Below are 20980 nucleotides of genomic sequence, written 5' to 3' on the forward strand. Positions count from 1 at the left end.
GTGCAGTGATTGCAGCTGTGCCACAATTTAAACAACACACAAGTTTTTCGTGCCAATCAAGCAAACTGTTGCAAATATACCTTCAAAACTGGATGTCTTGTAATGCTGATCAAGCTCATGACGCAGTTTTTAAATTGTCAGAATGATTCATTAATGTGTGTATATTATATGTTTGCATGCGTGAGTGCTCTGGATGACACAAGTGAACTAATCTGCCCGATTTAAATTTAACTAACACTTGCTGTTTTTAATTTGGGTGGTAACTTTAATATCTTAAATATTTTTAAGGCTTAATACAGCATGATTCAGTCTGTAATACTTAAGTAAAGTCCTGGGCCTCTGTTACTTGCAGTGAGACAGACCTTGGCATTGTCCTGTTGTTGAAAGGCCTCATTGTGTTGTCTGATTGTGACTGGAACCTGAGCTCCCTGCCTCGTGTTGCCAGCTTTAGTTAGAGGTTCCATCATGTGAGCTCCCTCTTCCAACCAACCTGCCCCAGTAAAACATCTTTCTTTTCCCTAGCTCCAGTATATTTGCTTAATGTTCCTGTGATATGTCTTTTCTGAGTTACAGCAATTCCTGGAAACTCCAGGGCAATCCTGGAAGTTTGGTGACCATCTCTGTTCCAATTTCAATTCTCTTCCCGCACCTAGTGCACTAAGGCAGATTTTCATCTGTATCTAATAGATAGTGATTTCCTGGAACAAGTCTGCCAAGGGCTTATTGCTGGAGGGGTGCCACTCCACAGAGTGTGGCTGACCAGGGGTGTCTCCTGCTCTTGCAGCTAGCCATTGGCGTGTTTAGAAAGATTTGCAGGTTTATGCATTCAACCTGTTTGCCCATGTTACGAACACATCTTCCTTGGCCATCAAGTCCTGGGGTGAGACTTGAACCTGGAGCTTCTGGCTCAGAGGCAGGGGGGATGTTACCTACTGTGCCAACAAGACCCCCTTTAACCTTGTCTGTAATGGCTCCAAATTGAACAGTTGCTCATTCTAAAAGTGGGTCACGACGAAGGGCAATAACTCAAATGCTCCCAGTTAATCTCTTGCTGCTTCATAAAAGGGAAGAGGAGATTGCTGTAAATTGTATTTACAAATTTCCACCAATCTAGTCAAAGTTCAGATATAAAACATGTTGCCATTCTGCATTATTCATATATAGTTTTGATTATGCGGTTGAATCAAAATAAAGGTGAACAGTATATAGAGCCAGAATATCTCTGTTCTTGAGAGAAGTTATATTTTGTCTCTCCACCAGTTGTTCATTTTTATTTCCCTCCTATTTAAACTTTTTTTCCTTTCTCCCTCTTTTTGTTTTTACTCTCTCCATTTATATGGCGTTTAGCCAAAGAGGAGAATCTTTTTGAATTAACCTGCAGAGGGGGTGTGGATGAAGGGAAAATTGTCCACAGTTCAGTGTGGTGGGTTACTGAGAATTTAATTCTGTGCTGAAGGAAAGGGTAGGGTGGGAATAAATTGCATAACGGATCACAGGATGTTAATCTAACTAAATAAGCAGGAACTAGGTGGTGCTAATTACACATTGTACTCCATTGCACTGACTGTGACCATGCTGTGAACATTTGCAAATTTCCTTTTAGCTTTAAATGATGGGGGATGGGGAAATTGAAATCCGAATAGAAATTCCGACATCCATCAACTGGAGGCCTTCACCAGCGTGGTATCTCTCTGATGTATTGGACTTTCCACCAATCACTGATATAATCTGAACTCTGGTTAAACCCATTAAACAACAAAGGGTCCATCTAAATCCATCCATTTCCACTCTGCCATCATTTGTGTCTCACTAGCTTCAACTCCTTTTAATGTTCAGATTGAATCTGACTTGAGTTACTCGCACTGTAGGTCTATTGCTGGGAATTTTTTCTTCCTGCATCTGGAACATCATTGCACAGGCCAAGGTCCTGATCTCTTCCCTCGCCATTGTGGCAAGGCTCATTCATAATTTCAGAGACTGACTTCTCCAATGTTTTTCTCGCTGATCTTATTGCCATCAAAAAGCTTCCAACTTAATCCTCGTCTATACGAGGATTCCCAATGCCTCTTGCGTGCATCCACCACTTTTGAAAAGCTTCTGGTTCTCAAATGCTTCCTCAATCTTGCTGCTTTGTAGCTAGTGTTCCAGCTTCATAAATTGGGGATGGTTCGCTGATGTTCAGCACCATTTGCGACGACTCAGAATTTCTAAATGCAGCCAGGCTTGGGCTGACAAGTGATGAGTAACATTTGTACCATGCAAATGGAAGGCAATAACCATTCCCAAAAATGGAGCATCTAGCTACTACTCCTTGACATTCAATGGCATTATCATCACTGAATTCCCCCACTATCAACATCTTGGGGGTGACCATTGACCAGAAATTGAACTGGACTAGCCAAATAAATACTGTAGCTACAAGAGCAGGCCAATGGCTAGGAATCTTGCAGTGAGTAACTTCCCTCCTGACTCCTCCAAGGATTGTCCACCATCTACAAGGCACAAGTCAGATGGGATGGAATACGGTCCACTTGCCTGGGTGAGTGCAGCTCCAACAACACAAGAAGCTTGACACCAAGGACAAAGCAGCCTGAATTGGCACCCCATTCACAGACATTCACTCCCTCCACTGAAATGCAATAGCAACAGTGTATCATCTACAAGGTGCACTTTAGGAACTCTCAAGTTCCTTAGACAGCGCTTCCCAAACCCATGACTGTTACTATTTAGAAGGACATGGACAAATGGGAATGCTACCACCTGGAAGTTCTGTTCCAAGTCACTCACCATCCTGAATTGGAAATATGTCGTTGTTCCTTCACTGTTACTGGGTCAAAATCCTGGAACTCCCTCCATTACAGGTCTACAGCAGTTCAAGAAGGCAGCTCACCATCACCTTCTGCGGGACAATTAGGGATGGGCAATAAATGCCTTGCCAGTGATGCCCACATCCAGTAAATGAATTTTAATAAAAGCTCATAGTGTAAGAATCTTGCACAAATTTGGCTTCAATATGAATTTGTTATAAGTAATGGCACCAAAAGGTTAAATGAAGACAGTGGTAACATGTTTATAACCTTCCAACTTCTTTCCAGCAGCCTTGGATTATTCTTTTGGAATTGTTTGACTCGACTCTATTGTAACAAATGATTGTAGTGTTGAGAGTGAGTTGTTGGCAGCAAGCCTAATTCAAAATTGTATCACAACTTGAAATTAATGGGACTAATGACAATGATGGGCTTGAAAGAAATCCTCAGACCACAGTTTGTGCTCGTCTGCTAACTACATAAACAAAGAGCTTGAATTTATATAGCAACTTTTCACAATCATTAGTCACCCCAAAGTGCTTCGCAACCAATGCAGTTTTTTAAAATGTGCTGTTGGAAGATGTGGCCGCCAATTTGTGCCTAGCAAAGTGAAAGTAATCAGTTAATCATGTTTTCATGATGCTGGCTGAAGGATAAGTATTGGCTAGGATGCAGGAAATAAGTCCCCTACCCTTCTACAAATAGTGCCATGAAATATTTTACACCTGTCTTCTCAGGCAGATGGGACCTCAGATGTCTCATCCAAAAGTTGGCACCTCTGACGTTGCAGCACTGCACTGGGAGTGTCAACTTGGACATTATTTGAGCCGCTGGAGTGGGACTCGGGCAAGAGTGCAATGCACAAATCATTAAACTATGCATCATTGGAAGGTGGTGGTGTAATGGTGTTATCACTGGATAATTAACCTAGAGGTTAATGCTCAGGGCTCAAATCCACAGCTGAAGGTGAAATTTAAATTCAATAAAAGCCAGGAATGAAAAGTCTAATGATGGTCATGAAGCCATTGTTGATTATCATTAAAAACCCATCTGGTTTACTCGTCCTTTAGGGAAGGAAATCTGCCATTCATACTTGGTCTGACCTACATGTGACTTCAGATCCACAACAAAGTGGTTGGTTCTTAAGTGCCCTCTGAAATGGCCAAGCAAACCATTCAGTTCAAGGGTAATTAAGGATGGGCAATAAATGTTGGTCCAATCAGTGATGTCCATATTCTAATCAATAAAAAAACTTCATATTCAATAAGTATTGTATTATGTTGATTTACGACTGTGATTGTGCCCAGTAACTTGATCAAACGTTTCATGTAGGAGACCCCTCTCCGTGTATTCTGTTTGGAGAGAACAAGTCAGAACACAGTAGGAATAACCTTCATATTTTCGTTTTTTGATTTGTTCGTATAGAAAATCTGAGCGTAGTACAATATTTGAACTTGTTTCTGCTTCCCAAATTTCCATTCGATGCCACCCAGGCCCTGCCCAGCAATATTCTATTCTTTAGCATCTTGTTTTCTCCCTCGCCTGTAAAGGCCATTGAGCATTTAGTTCACATATTGTTCTTTCGGTGAATTCAGGAAATTCTACTGGGCGAGCTACTAACCCAGTTTCCTTTGCAGTGTTACAGTTTATTCCTGCCTTGGCGAACACACTGATGTCACACAAGTTGCAGTCAGTAAACTGAATGCAATACAACGGTGACTAAAATTCACATGGTACTGCATTGCCTGTAAAGCACTTCAAGGCATCCCATTGATGTTAAAAGCCACATCCCTTGTGTGTGCCACTGTTCTGTGTTGTCCATGTAGAAAAGTGGGAAGCTGGAAAGCACTGGGACCTGTAAACTAATTTGCTCTGCTGTGATGGTTAAAATTTTCCCCTGTATTTCAGGTCAAAGATGTTAAGTACGGAAATTTCTAAAGGAAATGTGGAGTTCATCTGGGTTGATTAGGAGCAGTATCCAACTCCCAAACTTTTCCAAATTGTTTTATCCTTCCTTGTCTGACAACTTAAAACAAAATGTCCCAATTGGTTCATTTGATCAAAAGAACACAATTCTGACCATCCCAATCCCATTCAAAAAAAAAAGACAACACTGGCTTGTGAGGTTTAAGATGAATGTATTCATCAGAGAGAGAAACTATTTTCTCTGGTTGGGGAAGTCAGTAAGAATGGGACATGACCTTAAGTCAGGCTTTCCAGGGGTGATGTCAGGAAGCACGTATTCACACACAATTGAAATCTAGGGGTGGGGTTCTCTAGCTGTTCATGCCAGGGGGATTCTCTGGTGTCACTGCAGCGAACAGAGATTTGGCTGAACATCAAATTCTCTGTCCCTGTTGACAGCGGGGCATGAACTGCTGGAGAATTCTGGCCTCTGACTCCCCTCTAAGTTTGAGGGTGTTGGTTAGTTGAAAATTTCAAAACTGAAGCTGAAAAGATTTTTATGAAGTATTGAGTGACACAACCAAGGTGGGTTGATGAAATTAAGAGACACATTAGCTCATTGAATGGTAGAACAGCCTCGAGAAGCTGAATGGCATACACCTGTTCTAGCTCCTGTCTGTGAGCTATTTGCTGAGCAGCAGATTAATGCAGAGGAAGTTGATGAAAAATGTTGAGAGCTTAATGTTTCTTAAGTGTTTCTTCATAGTAGTGTGTCAAGGATTCTGTGAATTGTTGCAGTTAGCTTAAACATGCAAGTGTTGGTGACTATAACTTGTAAAAATTTACCAAATCCTATTACATTTGAGGTAGGTTTCCTTAAAATCACGGGGAATTTTAACATCCAAAAAAAGGTGGGTTTGAGTCGGATGGGATGTGAAATTTAAATCTCAAGCCAGACCTCAATCCATCCATTTCCAATTTTAACAGAGACAGGGTGGGGAGGGCAACCAGCCGATCTTGGGAAGCATTCGACAATTTAAATATTGAGACTGTGTGCCTCTATTTTATCTCTCCCCGGGCTGACCCAGGTTTCCGGGGCTTCAGGAAGTCCAACAACTAGAGAGGCACAGACCTGCACTTTATTGCCCCACAGGCTTCCTACCTACTCCCGAGGTGCAAAACACTTCAGACTGGCAGCTGGGCGGGGAACAATCAGGCCAACTTCTAAGTGGGGAATCTGTTGGGAGAGAAGATGCACGCTGTTCAGTTACTAATCCAGACTTTTTCCAACCATAACTCTTGTACGTGGCTCAGAAACCGCATCCCAGTTAAGGTTGGTTGGGGCCATAGAATCTTACAGTGCATTAGGGGTCATTTGGCTGATTATGTCTTGTACTGTCCCTTTTGAAAGAATTGGTCAGTTCAATCCCACATTCCAGCTTTCTTCTCGATCGCCCTGCAAATTAGTTCTCTTCAAGTGCATGTTCAATTCCCTTCTGAAAATTCCTGTGGAATCCACTTCCACCACAGATTCCAGATCTCAATCCACTGTGTGACATTACTACTTCGTTAATTTCTTTATTTGGAGCAGAATTGTAATGAGCATTGTTTGTGATGTTACCAGGAACCAAATATGATCACATAGGCGAAGGAATTGTGTGAATAATTTGCACCTGGCTTTTCAGGTGGACCTAAAAGATTCTGTGGAACAATTTGAAGAGGAGTAGGCAAGTTCACCCTGGTGTCCTGGCCAATTCGTCAACATCAGTAAAACTGGTGATCACATTGCTGTTTGGAGCTTGCTGTGCACAAATTGACTGTTGCGTTTCCTACATTAGTAACTACACCTCAAAAGTCCTTCATTGGCTGTAAAGTGCTTTGGGATTTCCTGAGATTGTGAAAGATGCTGTCAGGATGCTAGTCTTGTTTTGTTATTTTTTGTATTTTGAAATGGTGATATTTTAGTTTTTACCTGTTGTTTTTGCAAGTTGCCATGGTGTGGAGCAGAACCAAAAAGTGAAAGGTCTCTGTGACACTACCTTTTTTACAGGTTCAGTCTTGTGGTACATTCTGGCATTTGCTCTTAAAAGAAACACAAGATGGTTTTGATTAGAAATTGCTGGCATCAAATAATTGGTCTCGTACATGTTAAGGGCAGTGAATGATTTTGCCTGAACTTTGAAAAACGTTTATGTATTTGTCACAAGTGGGCTTACATTAACACTGCAATGAGCTTACTGTGAAAATCCCCTATTTGCCACATTCCGGCACCTGTTAGGGTACACTGAGGGAGAATTTAGCATGGCCAATCCACCTGACCAGCATGTCTTTCGGACTGTGGGAGGAAACTGAAGCACCCGGATGAAATGTGCAAACTCCACACAGACAGTGACCCAAGCCGGGAATTGAACCCGGATCCCTGGTGCTGTGAGGCAGCTGTGCTAGCCACCATGCTGCCCCTTTAAGTATTGCTAGTTAGAAATTTTGTTGCCATTTTCAGTTGGAACCATTTCAACGTGTATTGTACAATGGTATCCTGTGACCATGAGAAGTTGAAGCATTCACCATTATTTCCTGCCCTGGTGATTTTGTTTTTTGGTGATTATCCACATCAGGCCTCTGGTTTACTTCAGACAGATTGGACAGAATGTTAAACATTGCACTGGTGTAGTTGTGGGACTGGGACAGAAAAGGGATCAGATGTACTGACTTGTGCAAGTACATTGTTCCATTAAGTATGAACAGTGGGGTGTCTTGGGTTTTTGAGAATTTTCCAAGAATAATAAACGATCAAGATGCTTCTACTTGCATCTGGCTTGGTTTACTCTGGTATTTGTGTGCGATTGGAGAGGGGGGGCGGGATTTCTAGTATATGTTAACTCACTTTTTAATCGCCTCTCCTGGTTACTTTTGAAACTGGGCTCTTTGACAACAACGCCCCCGGCCCCCCAAACGCCAGCCTCGTTATCTTCCTACACATTGGCGCTCTCCTTTGTGGAATGCTTTCAGAGGATTTTGTTTAATTCCAGATTTTCTGTAAGTCTTGTCGCAATTCATGTGCTGCAGCAGTAATCTCAATGTCCTTCACCAGTTAGAAGCAGATTCTTACACACTCTTGGGTTTATTAGATAGTAGTGCATATGTGTCCATTAAGTTATCTTGTGTTGGTGTTTATTGATCAGAGGCAACAAAAATGGAGTGTTCAAAGTCTAATTATTTGTTGTGATCTTTCTTTTGAATCAACATAGTTATACCCTTACCAGATGTAGTTTACAGGAGCATTCTGAATTAATTCACCTAGGAAAAATTATGATACAATACTGTAGATTATGGCCACAAATATTGTGTATATATATCATAAAGCTGCTTGTATGTACTGCTGCTTTCCAATAATTAGGGAATGAATCACAGTTAGTATTCAGTAAAGTGGGGGAAATGTGAAGGCATGGTGGATGATGAAAATTAGGGTGAGGAATGTGAAGGCAGAGGAACTAGACAAGAGCACATAGGGTGATGGTGGAACTGAGGCTCCGTGCCGCGGAATATTACAGATGAAGATCATTGAGATAGGTCATTGTTTCATTTTTTTCTGCTACCATCACCACCTTAATCTGGAGGTTTTTCTTTTGCTGGACTGCAGTTCTTATGGGTGCTGGTTCCTCTATTCCTTTACCATACTTCATGTTTGACTACAGTAGGGGCTGAGGAGCAGAGCTGGAGCGAAGAGATGATCATCTGCCCCCATTGTTGCAAAACTTTTCGTGTATATGCACTTTCAGCGCGCACTAGCCAAATGCTGTCTGGCTCAGCACAAAAACTATCTACATCAGCAAGTGATTAAGAATGGATAAAATAATGAAAAAACTTGCACCCTGAGGTTGTAAAGTGCAGTTTAAAAATGCACCAAAGACTATCTTTGAAGTGTAGTCACAGGTTTAACGGCAACAGTCAATTTTCACACAGCAAGCTCCCACCAGCACTAGTATGATAGTGACCATATGTTGGTTGTGATAACTTTTTTATTCATTCATGGGATGTGGGCATCACTGGCAAGGCCAACATTTATTGCCCATCCCTAATTGCCCCTCAGAAGGTGTTGGTGAGCTGTTGTCTTGAGCTGCTGCAGACCATATGGTGTAGGTACAGTGCTGTTGGGGGGAATTCCAGGGTTTTAATGCAGCAACAGTAAAGGAATGGCTGATATATTGACCCTCGGCACTTGAGAAAACAGTGGTGGTCATCATTGGATAGTGCCATGAGAGCTTTTGCATCCAAGTGAGAGGCAGATGGGGGTTTTTGTTTGATATTTAAGTAATAGAAAGTCCTCCAATACAATTGAGATTAAGTATTGTGATACGTTAAATTTTTCTTGGATCAACTGGGGAAAAATTTACGTGCCTATGTAAGGAAGTGAGTGAAAGCATGCATGTGAGACGTGTATTAAAGCCCATAGCAGACTTAGCATCGGACCAAACTAAGTGGAATGAGCTGTAATGATTGGTTGTCAGGCTTTGGAATGGGTTTGGGGGGGAGGGGGGTGGTTGTGGAGGGAGAGAGGAGAGAGAACGTGGCTTTGAGCCAAGACGAACATTTGGATATTTCCTGTTTACTTGCAGCATCCTTCCACTCTGTCAGCTGAGCCAAGTTCTCAAAGAAAAAAAGTACTCATGACCCTGAATGCTCATTGAGAATTAAAATTCTAGCTTGCCGATCTATCAACTTTGTTGCTGTTTATTGTGTTTATGTACGAGCTTCTCCCAGCTCGTGTAGAACCTGAGTTGTTCAGATACATCATACGTTAGTTAGTCTTTTTAATACCTAGTGCATGAGTCATGAGTTTGGAAATCAAACAATTTTCTGTTTCCATTTTTAAAATGGGCCTTTAAATGGCTGTGTGCAACCGCAGCATTTTATTTTGTACTTAAAACCAATCCTTAAAAGGAGGGAATTTTTATTTCAAGCCATTTAAGATGGGGTTCATAGATGTGAAGAGTTTGTAATCTTGTACTTTTCTTTTCCTTCGATTGGAATTTGACTGTATTGTACCTTGACCATCTCCTCTGACCCTGCAACCTGCCTAAATCTCTGTGATCCTCCAATGCTGACAGTTCTTTAATTTTTGATTTTTACAATCTCAAAACTTACCTTCTTGACCAATGTTCTGGTCACCTGTGCTATGTAGGCTTGGTGCCAAATTTTATTTGTTTACACAATCTGCAGTGTCTTGGTGCATTTTACAATGTTAAAAGTGCTGTATAAATGCAAGTTGTCGTGGCAGGTATTTTGCAACAGAATCAGCTTTTCTTTGGTTCCCACAACTTACTTTCTCCTCTTCCTCAAAGGTCCTGCTTCCTGTGGTGCTGAAGTTTCAGTTCCACAAATGCCAGCGGCCTTCAGTGAGTTGACCTGAGTGGGTTTTCTTGTGTGCGAACCTCACTAGAGTGATTAATAACTATTTGGCTGTGAGAATCCCTCCTCTCAATCTGATGCATTCATTCTCGCATTTGCAGTTTCCAGAAGGAATCACTGGACAATAACAAGAGGCCAGGACTAGCCAGATGTATAAGAATAATATTTCAACATTTGTCTTGATCACCAGTAAATGTTGTAATATATTCACCATAAACATAGCTGTAGGTGTTTGTGCATTACAAATAAGGTGGATATGTATGAAGTCAGTCTTCCTCCCCCCACCCCAACACCAACCAACACACCTCCTCCTCCTCCTCCTTCCCCCCCCCCCCCCCCCCTCCCCCGCCACCACCAGAATATAATCTGAGGCCACTTGAATGGGATTAAGCTCCACTCCAGTGACTTGAGCCCACAATCCAGACTTGCGTACCCAGCGTAACACTGAGGGGGTGCTGCAGTATCAGAGATGCTGTCTATTGGACAAGAAGTTGAATTTGACAGTGTCAGGCACATTGGGTAGATGTGAAAGATCCCATGTCACTATTTGATATGATACGAGGAGCTCCTCCCAGTTTCCTGACTAATATACATCCACCAACCAACATCTCTAAAACAGATCATCTGGCCATTATCACATTGCTATCTGTGGGATCTTACTGTATGTAAATTGACTGCCTAATTTCCCACGTTACAACAGTGACTACAAAAATTCTTAGTTGGTGCTATAGAAATAGAAGTATTTATTTCTTGTGCCTCCAATGCCGTTAAAATAGCCTGGCATGCACCTTTTTTGTTTTTAATTCTTTGGCATGTCCTGCTGCAATTGTACAGCCCCCACCCAGCATGCTGCTTATGCTTTTGATCTCCTAAGGAGGGATATATCTGCATTGGAGGCAGGTCAGAGAAGGCTCACTGAATGAAAGGTTTGTCTTGAGGAAAGGTTGAGCAGGTTGGACCTGTACTCGGAGTTTGAACTTATTGAATCATGTAAGATTCCGAGGGAACTTTGATTCCACTTGTGGGGGAATCTGGAACTAGAGGGGTCACAGTTTCAAAATAAGGGGTTTCCCAATGATCATCTAATTTTATTCACCATTTTTTTGAAGATACCCTTTTTTATGTTGCCTCTCATTTCCACTTCTCCTTCATTTTCTTTGCCAACCAGTCGCTATAAATTCCAAACTGTCTAATACTGAACAGCGTGTACCCTCTTGTTCTAAGACTTGCTTATCAATCACCCACCCATATGCTCAGCAACTTTCACTGCCCATTCCCACATTGATTTCAACATCTCCCTTATTTCATAAATCCTTCCTTATGGTCGACCTTGGAGAGCAATGGTGGGCAACCTGTGGTCTAGGAGCTACGTGCGACTCACAGGATATTTTGTTGACTGCTGTCCATGTGTCGGTTGTCACGTTCTGCTGATTTCCATCCATGTTTCTTCCTACTGGTATGAATGAAGTGGTACACATGTAAAGCAAGACCAAGTGAGGTGCATGCTGATTGCACGTAACATTGACTGAGAGCCATGTGTCCAAAATATTTATTTTGTCTTTACCATTTGAAGTTGATAGTTCTATTAATATGTAAACCATTTAAGGATTTTCTATTACTTGTTGTGAAATATTTGGTGTGTCTTAAATGTATTTAATCGTATTCATGGAGTCATGGTTAGCGAACAAGCCTGATTTCAATCTTGTGGCTTACTGAGATGAAATGGGCACACTTACAATCCTAGGTTTCCTATTGTTGTTGTAGAGCCTACAGGTCTCCTACTATCACATAAGTCATATCTTCTAACTCCTCTTCTGATGCTGTCTGAATTCTTTGAAGTGTCTTGTCACAACGGTCACAAACTGTACTGTATTAAAGGTGCTATATTAGAGCAAGTCTTCATGGGGATACATTTTAAACCAGTTTGCTGGGATTAGAAACCCACCCAGTTGTGGAGAGTTCAATTGGACAGTGTAAAACCAGAGTTCCACCCAAGCCCCTCAGTTTCCCTACAGCTGGCCTCTGGTTGGAGTTACTCTCCCATCCTTGGTGCCTGCTGTGCAAGAGATTTTCTTCACACTTCTGCATTCACAAGATTTAATTTCATGAATCACAATTGCACTGTACAGAATGGTAAACAGATGAAACAACTTTTGTCATCAAATATTGTATGGATCTATATTTTGCATACCAGGATTGGGTTAAGAAGTGTAATTTTGCATCTATTCTGCAGTGATGAGTTAACTGTGCTTAGCATAAATGCCCTATGGTGTTGTCTGTGTTTAATGGGACATAAAGGAGCTGTATGCAGATTAGGGGGACTTTGAATTAAAAAAAATAATGCCTGTTGATGATCCTGATCCAAGTATAATTTTCCATGGCTCATTTAAATTTAGTATTCCTTGGATCATAGAATATTGCTGCACAAAAGGAGGCCATTCGATCCAATGTGCCTATGCTGGCACTTTAGAAGAGTTAGTCCCATAACCTTAAAGAAGAAGCAAAACGTTGACCCAGAGTAGCTGTTTGTAGCAAGGTGCATCCTTGGTTCAGGGAAAAAGACATGTCGGAAGCTTTGTTGTGCTGTGGCCTTGTTCTTTTCACTTTAAGTATTTAAAGAATTTATGCAGTTCCCTTTTGACGGTTTCCGACACCCGTTCGGGCAGAGCAACAATCGCCCTTCTTTCCTGCCTTGACTCGTGCCAGTTGCCTTAAATTTCTGTCCTTTTGTTACTGATCTTTCTTTAAGTCTCTACTTTCGCACTCTACCCGACCCATTGTGATTTTTGAACATCGGTAACCAGTGCTCGGAGAACAAATAATCTTCTCCAGTCTCCACATTACTGAAGTCACTTATTAAGCCTCATATTGACTGAAAGTACAAATCGCTAACTTTGAGTTCAATAATCCTTTTTACGGTCACAAAATTCTTGATATTTTGATCTGTTTGGTTTTTGATTTTAATGAGGGTGGTTTCACGTCTTAACGAGCATTGAAAACTTTGGACAATTTTCTTGAAATGAACGGACTTTATTCAGAGCAAGCTTATTACAATTTTACAAGGTGCTATGCAAGTATAATTTGTTTGGTGCTAGACTATGTAAGAAGTTTTTTTTTACAATACATTGCAAACTAGAAAAGGGCCAGAATCTGATCACCTGTTCACAGCAAGTAATGGCTGGGAAAAGATTTGTATATAGGATATGGGTGCAGGATTAGACCATTTGATGTCTTGAACTTGCTCTGGATCATGACTGATATTCTACCCTAATGCCATTTTCCTGCTCTATCGCTATATCCCTTGATGCCCTGAACAACTAGAAATTTGACATCCTTCCTGCATCTACCTTGCCCGGCCCTGTAAGAATTTCATATGCTTCAGTAAGATCACCTCTCGTTATTAAAGAATATAGGCTCGATCTCATCTATCTCTCCTCGTAGGACAATCTGCCATCCCAGAGATCAATCTGGTGAATCTTTGTTGCACGCTCTCTCTCTGTTGCAAGTATGTCCTTCCTTGAGTAAGGAGACCAAAACCCCACACACTACTCCAGGTACAGGCTCACCAAAGCATTCTATACAAGCCTGTACTCCAATTCTCTCTCAATAAAGGCTGACATACAATTTGCCTTCCTAATTGCTTGCTGCACCTGCATGTTAGTCTTCAGTGACTTATGAACCAGGATACTTGGGTCCCTTTGGTCATCAAGTCTTGGGTGAGTTTCGAACCCAAAGCTTCTGGCTCAGAGGCAGGGCCGCTACCCACTATGCCAAGAGCTCCCGAGGAACAATGGAGAGATGGATAAGAGAGGGGACAAAAAGCCCCTAAGGGGGGGTACTTCATTAAATTCTTTGGGCTGTCCCAAGGTCATGAAAGGCATTAATTAAATTCAAAGCTTCCTTAGTTTTTAAAGAATGGAGTGAAGGAGAGAATGGTACTTTATAGAAGTTATAGTTAATGGATATTGACACTGGCTCAAGATCCCTTCCCTAGTCAATGGATCTAACAATGAGCTTTGCCCTCACCACTTAAGGTATTGTGTTGCCATGGCAAGATCAGTGTCCTGTACTTTAGCAAGGCCTTTGACAAGGTACCACATGGTAGGTTGTTGCATAAAGTTAAATCTCACGGGATCCAGGGTGATGTATCTAAATGGATATAAAATTGGCTTCTTGACAGAAGCCAGAGGGTGGTTGTAGAGAGTTGTTTTTCAAACTGGAGGCCTGTGACCAGCGGTGTGCATCAGGGCTCAGTGCTGGGCCCACTGTTATTTGTCATTTATGTTAATGATTTGGATGAGAATATAGGGGGCATGGTTAGTAAGTTTGCAGATGACATCAAGATAGGTGGCATAGTGGACAGTGAAGAAAGTTATCTCCAATTGCAACAGGATCTTGATCAATTGGGCCAGTGGGCTGACGAATGGCAGATGGAGTTTAATTTAGACCAATGCGAGGTAATGCATTTTGGTAGATTGAACCAGGGCAGGACTTACTCACTCAGTTAATGGTAGGGCATTGGGGAGAGTTACAGAACAAAGAGATCTAGGGGTACATGTTCATAGCTCCTTGAAAGTGGAGTCACAGGTGGACAGAGTGGTGAAGAAGGCATTCGGCATGCTTGGTTTCATTGATCAGAACATTGAATACAGGAGTTGGGATGTCTTGTTGAAATTGTACAAGACATTGGTAAGGGCCACACTTGGAATACTGTGTGCAATTCAGGTCACCCTATTATAGAAAGGATATTATTAAACCAGAAAGAGTGCAGAAAAGATTTACTAGGATGCTACCGGGACTTGATGGTTTGAGTTATAAGGAGAGGCTGAATAGACTGGGACTTTTTTCTCTGGAGCGTAGAAGGCTGAGGGGTGACCTTATAGAGGTCTATAAAATAATGAGGGGCATAGACAAGGTAGATAGTCAATATCTTTTCCCAAAGGTAGGGGAGTCTAAAACTAGAGGGCATAGGCTTAAGGTGAGAGGCGAGAGATACAAAAGTGTCCAGAGGGTAATTTCTTTCACAGAGGGTAGTGAGTGTCTGGAACAAGTTGCCAGAGGTGGTGGTAGAGGCGGGAGCAATTTTATCTTTTAAAAAGCATTTAGATAGTTACATGGGTACGATGGGTATAGAGGGATATGGGCCAAATGGGGGCAATTGGGATTAGTTTAGGGGTTTAAAAAAAAAGGGCGGCATGGACAAGTTGGGCCGAAGGGCCTGTTTCCATGCTGTAAACCTCTGACTCCTCATGGCAAGATCAGTGATTACATTGGCACTGGTGTAATTTTATCTATTTGTGCTTTGACCTGATGTTGTGATTTGTTAGTTCTGTATGTTGGATACAGTCAATGACATTTGTTGCTGCCTTTGAAACATTTCCTCCGCATTTGTTTGATGTAACCTGCATACAACTTGTCAAAAAAATATCTAATTTTAAAGTTTCATTGGGTGGGGGAACAAAACTTGAGACTATTAATATAAGATAGTCAACAATAAATTCAGTGTAGGAATTCTAGAGAAACCTCTTTATCTAGAGAGCTCTGAGAATATCAAACTTATCTCAAAGGACAGTGCAGCACAGGAGCAGGCCCTTCGGCCCATCAAGTCTGTGCCGATCACATTCTACCTAAACCAACCGCCTGTATCTTTCTATACCCTGTCTGTTCATGTGCCTATCCAGTAAGTCTTAAATATTGCTAACGTATCTCCCTCAACCACCCCGCTTGGCAGTGCATTCCAGGCCCCCACCACCCTCTGTTTTTTTTAAAATTCCCCTGCACATCTTTACTGAACCCCCCCACCCCCCCAACCTTGAACTTGTGCCCCCTTGTGATTGTCATTTCTGCCCTGGGGGAAAAACTTCCAACTGTTCACCTTATCTGTGCCCCTCATAATTTTATAAACTTCTTTCAGGTCGCTCCTCAGCCTCTGTTTTTCCAGGGAGAACAATCCCAGTTTATTCAATATCTCTTCATAGCTAATACCCTCCATACCAGGCAACATCCTGGTAAACCTTTTCTCTACTCCCTCCAAAGCCTCCACGTCCTTCTGGTAGTGTGATGACCAGAATTGGACACAGTATTCCAAATGTGGCCTAACCAACATTTTATATAACTGTAACATAACTTGCTGACTTTTGTACTCTGCCCTCTCTGATGAAGGCAAGCATGCCATATGCTTTCTTCACCACCTTTTCCACCTGAGATGCCACTTTTAAGGATCTGTGGACCTGTATTCCCAGATCTGTGTCTACGTTCCTGATGTTCTGCCATTTGTTTTATAGCTCCCACCTGAATTGGATCTACCAAAATGCATCACCTCGCATTTGCTCAGATTAAATTTCATCTGCCATTTCTCCGCTCAGTTTTCTAGCCTATCTATAATCCTTCTGCATTCTCTAACAATCTTCATCACTATCCGCAACTCCATCAATCTTACTATCATTCACAAACTTGCTAATCAGACCAGTTACGTTTTCTTCCAAGAGGTGAATAATATGGATGCATTTAAGGGAAAGCGAGATAAAGGCATGAAAGAGAAAAAAAATAGAAAGATAAACGGATCAGGTGCAATGAAGAGGGTTGGGAGGAAGCTCGTGCTGAATGACATGTTCCTGCACTGTACATTCAATGCAATTCTTGGGACTTTAGATCACTCCTTTAAATGCACTTCCTAATTCTCTAACTTCATGTATTTTCTGAAATATGTTCAAAATAATGAAAGCCGAGACCTAGTCCAACAATGCTGTTCAGCAAACATTTTGACAGTGCAGTTCTACCGTATCAGAAATTACTAATCCCTCTATTACCAACTTCTGAAATTCTTCCTGCCATCATAGTCAAGTTCACATTTTCCCACATTACGTTCCATCTGTGGAGCCAACATTTTGAGTCTGGATGACCCTTGGTCATCTAGACTAGAAACGTTGGCTCTATTTTCTCTGTTAGACCTGCTGAGATTTTCCACCATTTACTGTTTTTGAGTGGTGATGGTACTATATGCACTGAGCCATTCTGATGCTGGGATAGATGGGGAATTCTTTTGAGCAATCTGTGGGTTGCATTGGCTGAATGACAGATGGAATGTAATGTGGGAAAATGTGAACTTTAACTGTGTTGGCAAGAAGAATACAGTGTACTAGTTAAATGGAGATTGCAGAACTTGGTGAAGCAAAGGGATCTGGATATCATGGTACATGAATCTCAAGTTAGTATGTAACTACAGCAAGTGATTAAGTGAATGGAAAGTTGGAGTTTATTGCAAGGGGAGTGGAATATTTTGCTGCAGCTGCATAGAGCCTTGGTGAGATTCCTGTGGAAATAGTGTGTACAGTTTTGTCCTCATTTGAAAAAGGAAGTAATTTGCATTCAAAGCAGTTCAGTTAAGGTTCACTTGGTTCATTCCTGGGATGAAGGGCTGATCTTATGAATAAATGTTGCACTGGTTGGGCCTATACCCAATGGAGTTTAGGAGAATGAGGGGTGATCTTATTAAAAATATAAAATCCTGAGAGGACTTGGCAGGGTGGTTATGGGGAAAATGTTTCCCCCTTTGAGGGAGACGAGAACTAGGGGGGACAGTTTAAGAATAAGGTGTCTCCATTTTAGGGTGGAGATGGGGAGAATTTTTTTTTCTCTGGGTTGTTGGTCTGTGGAATTCTCTTCCCCAAAAACCAGTGGTGGCTGGAGTGTTGAATTTATTCAAGGCTGAGTGAGAGAGATTTTTGATAGACAAACGAGTTGAGGGTTATGGGGGTGCAGACAGCAAAGTGGAATTGAGACCACAACCAGATCAACCATGATCTTGTTGAATGACAGAGCAGGTATGAAGGGCTGAATGGCCTATCCCTGCTCCTATGTTCACTGTTCCTATGTCAGTGAAATCCAGTAATGGGTTTGTGCCTTCAGAAGGAGAGAAATTACTTGCCTAATTCAGCAATGAACAGATTAACGTTTGACTATTGCTCCTTATCCTAAATGCTCATTGAATACACTGACTCCTGATCCAGCAACACCTCAAATTTAAAATTCATATCTTTGGGATCAAATCCTTCTATGGCCTTGCCCCTCCCTATCTCTAATCTCCTCCAGTCCTGTAATCCTCTGAGATCTCTGCATTACTCCAATTCTGGCCTCTTGTATATCCTGATTTTCTTTTTTGGCTGCTGTGCTTTTCAGCTATCTGGGTTCTAATCTCTGGGGTACCTTCCCTAACTCTCCGACTTTCTCTTTCTTTCCTCCTTTTCAACACACTCTTAGAAAGCCTTCTCTTTGTCCTAGTTTTTTGGTCTAATATTGCCTTCAGTGGCTCAGTGTCAAACCTTTATCTGATAATACACCTGTGAAATGCCTTGGGACATTTTGATGTTAAAGGTGATAAATATATATATATATAAATGCAAGTCATTATTTAGGTTCGTTTCACAATAAACAAGCTGCCTTAGGGCTTGGCTGTGTTGGGCTTTACCAGTATGATGATTACCACTACATTTTTATGACTAAGTGCAGACATCTGGAAATGTTGGTGTCATATCCAGAAATCTGACTGAGGATAATTGGAAGCATGAATGATGACAAAAGTCTGATTTCCTCACCACCCTCATGCATCATGGTTTTATTTTCCTCTTCGAGAATCTGGGATATGTTGGTATAGTTCTATCCTACATTACTTCGGGACATCCTGCGATTGTAAAAGGTGCTATAGAAATACAAGTCTCTGCCTGTCTTTGTCTTTATTCCATCATTACTTTGTAAGTATGTAATGCAATTAATGAACAGAAGGTTAATTTTATTGCAACATTACAATTGTCTAGAATGGTCAGTGTAACAAATGGAAGTGAAGGCTGGCTTCAGTTTTACTGTCACACAGCAATTTGAAATGCTTTCTCCTTTTGATTGCTGGGTCAAGTAGAGTTCAGAGTTATAAACAGATGTTGGGTCTAGTGGCCCCTCAGCTGGGCATTGTACAAAGATGAAAAAGTAATGCTGTACTGACATCTCACGTAAGCATCACTCATCAGTCATTCCGTAGAATTGTATTGATTTTTAAAATCTCATTTTGTCTTCAGTGTTGGCAGAAAGAGAATTGTTTGGTATGGGGGTGGGGGTAATGGTTTGGGAGGGAGGGGTGAACAATCTAGGAAGGGGGGTGGATTGCTAAGGGTGAGGAGGACATGTAGCACAGGCCTTTAGAGAAGATCACACTGTTCATGTACTTGTGTATCCAGATATCTGGTCTAGATATGCAGGTCCAAAGCTTCAAGTGAAATATACCCACATCCCTGTGGGAGAAATGCTTCAAACATTTAATATTCCATTTATTTTGACTTTCAGGTTAAATGTCGTATTTAAAATGCAAGCCTGCTTATGAGTGGTATATATTCAAATAAAAAGTGTGTATTTGTATCTCCTAATTACTGGGTGGTGCAGTTCAGTTGTGGCCTCCTCCTTCCAGTTTTATGCGTCCAACTTCCATTCCCCAAGGAAATCGATGCAATTTGTAACATCCTAAGTACACTTGTGGTTATATTGATGTTGTGTGACCTTTGCTGTGATTTACTGCAACTGTGTTCCATCTACTTGGGTTGTAAGTCATTTTGTATTTTTTTCACAATAATGATCTGCTGTATTCTGTTTTCTCTCCAATAGAATATGGACTGTACAATTTGTCCTGATCAACAGTGTGGGCAGCACCAGTAACTTGATAGTCCCCCTGGGGGGGGGGGGGGGGGGGGGCACTTTTAAACTGATTACTACCCAGGTGGCTGCTTATTGCTGGCAACCTTGATGTGTTTTAGTGTGGTTGTTCTCTTGTTGCTTCTGAGGGAGCTCATGCTGCTTCTTAGAAACCCAAGGTGTTTTTCTTTTAAGGCTTCATTTGAAACTGATTGTGTATCATGTCCTATAAACAATGTCTCGGCAGATCTGGACTTTTCATTAGAATATCAGGCAAGTGTCCTATTTACTGTGTGCTGGAACACATGTCTGCTCTTATTTCCAGACTCTGAGGATTATTTGGTATTTAGGACATGTCTCTTTTCAATGGAATTAACTTTGCATCTCACAGGATCAATGTAACATTAACATGGATGTATCTTACCAAAAGGTTCTTGGTGTGTACTAGTGTGGGCTGTACAGAACAGTACCTCCTGCACTGACAGCTACTGAGGACAGCCTGGTTATAGTAAACTCGCCACTGAGTCAACTTTCAGGTGGCTCTTAACACTGAATCTATGACAGTAAGGGTCTAATTCATTCATGGTCCCAGCCTTGAATGTTTGATGTTCAGTTGTTCGTTTATTGAAGCAGCTTGCCATTGCAGTGTAATCATCCTCGGAAACATTTAATTCCTCAAAGACAACATGCAATGTTTTAAAATCCGTCTGTAGCTAACCCTGAGAAACTAGTAAGATGATGATTGGGAGAATGCGGTTTCCTGTAAGAGATTGTTTTGACTTGCCAACTCGGTGTCCTGTCTGTGTATAATGCCTGCTTCTGTTTATTGTAAAATTGAGGCTTTTTCAATTAAAAGGAACATCTTCGTGTACTTTGAAATGAGATGGGGCTAACTTACAAGAGCATTGCCAATCCATCATCTACCTATTATGACCTAGTTGTGGGCTTTCCCAATATATCAGCCTGATTTAATCCTTTTTGAAAAAAAAAAGTGTTGCATTGGCCCAGGCACCACTGATGAGTAAAGCTTGCCTGGAAGAGTGAACGTTAGCAGTACTTGTAATGTGAGGGAGTGTCTTATTACAGAAACATTGATTTGTACAGCCTGCAGCGTGCTGGGGATAATGCTAAACACTGCAGCATCATTTTGCTGTAAAATCAGGGTTGCATTAGCAAGATCTGCA

General features: G+C 41.5%; 1 protein-coding gene across 1 annotated transcript in view; it reads left to right on the forward strand.

Annotated features, from left to right (window-relative positions):
- cyth3a (cytohesin 3a) overlaps nucleotides 1–20980 on the forward strand; it is an 83006-nt gene that overhangs the window by 21941 nt on the left and 40085 nt on the right. The window lies entirely within an intron of this gene.

Source organism: Mustelus asterias, chromosome 23, assembly GCF_964213995.1.
Source record: "Mustelus asterias chromosome 23, sMusAst1.hap1.1, whole genome shotgun sequence".
NCBI lineage: Eukaryota > Metazoa > Chordata > Chondrichthyes > Carcharhiniformes > Triakidae > Mustelus > Mustelus asterias.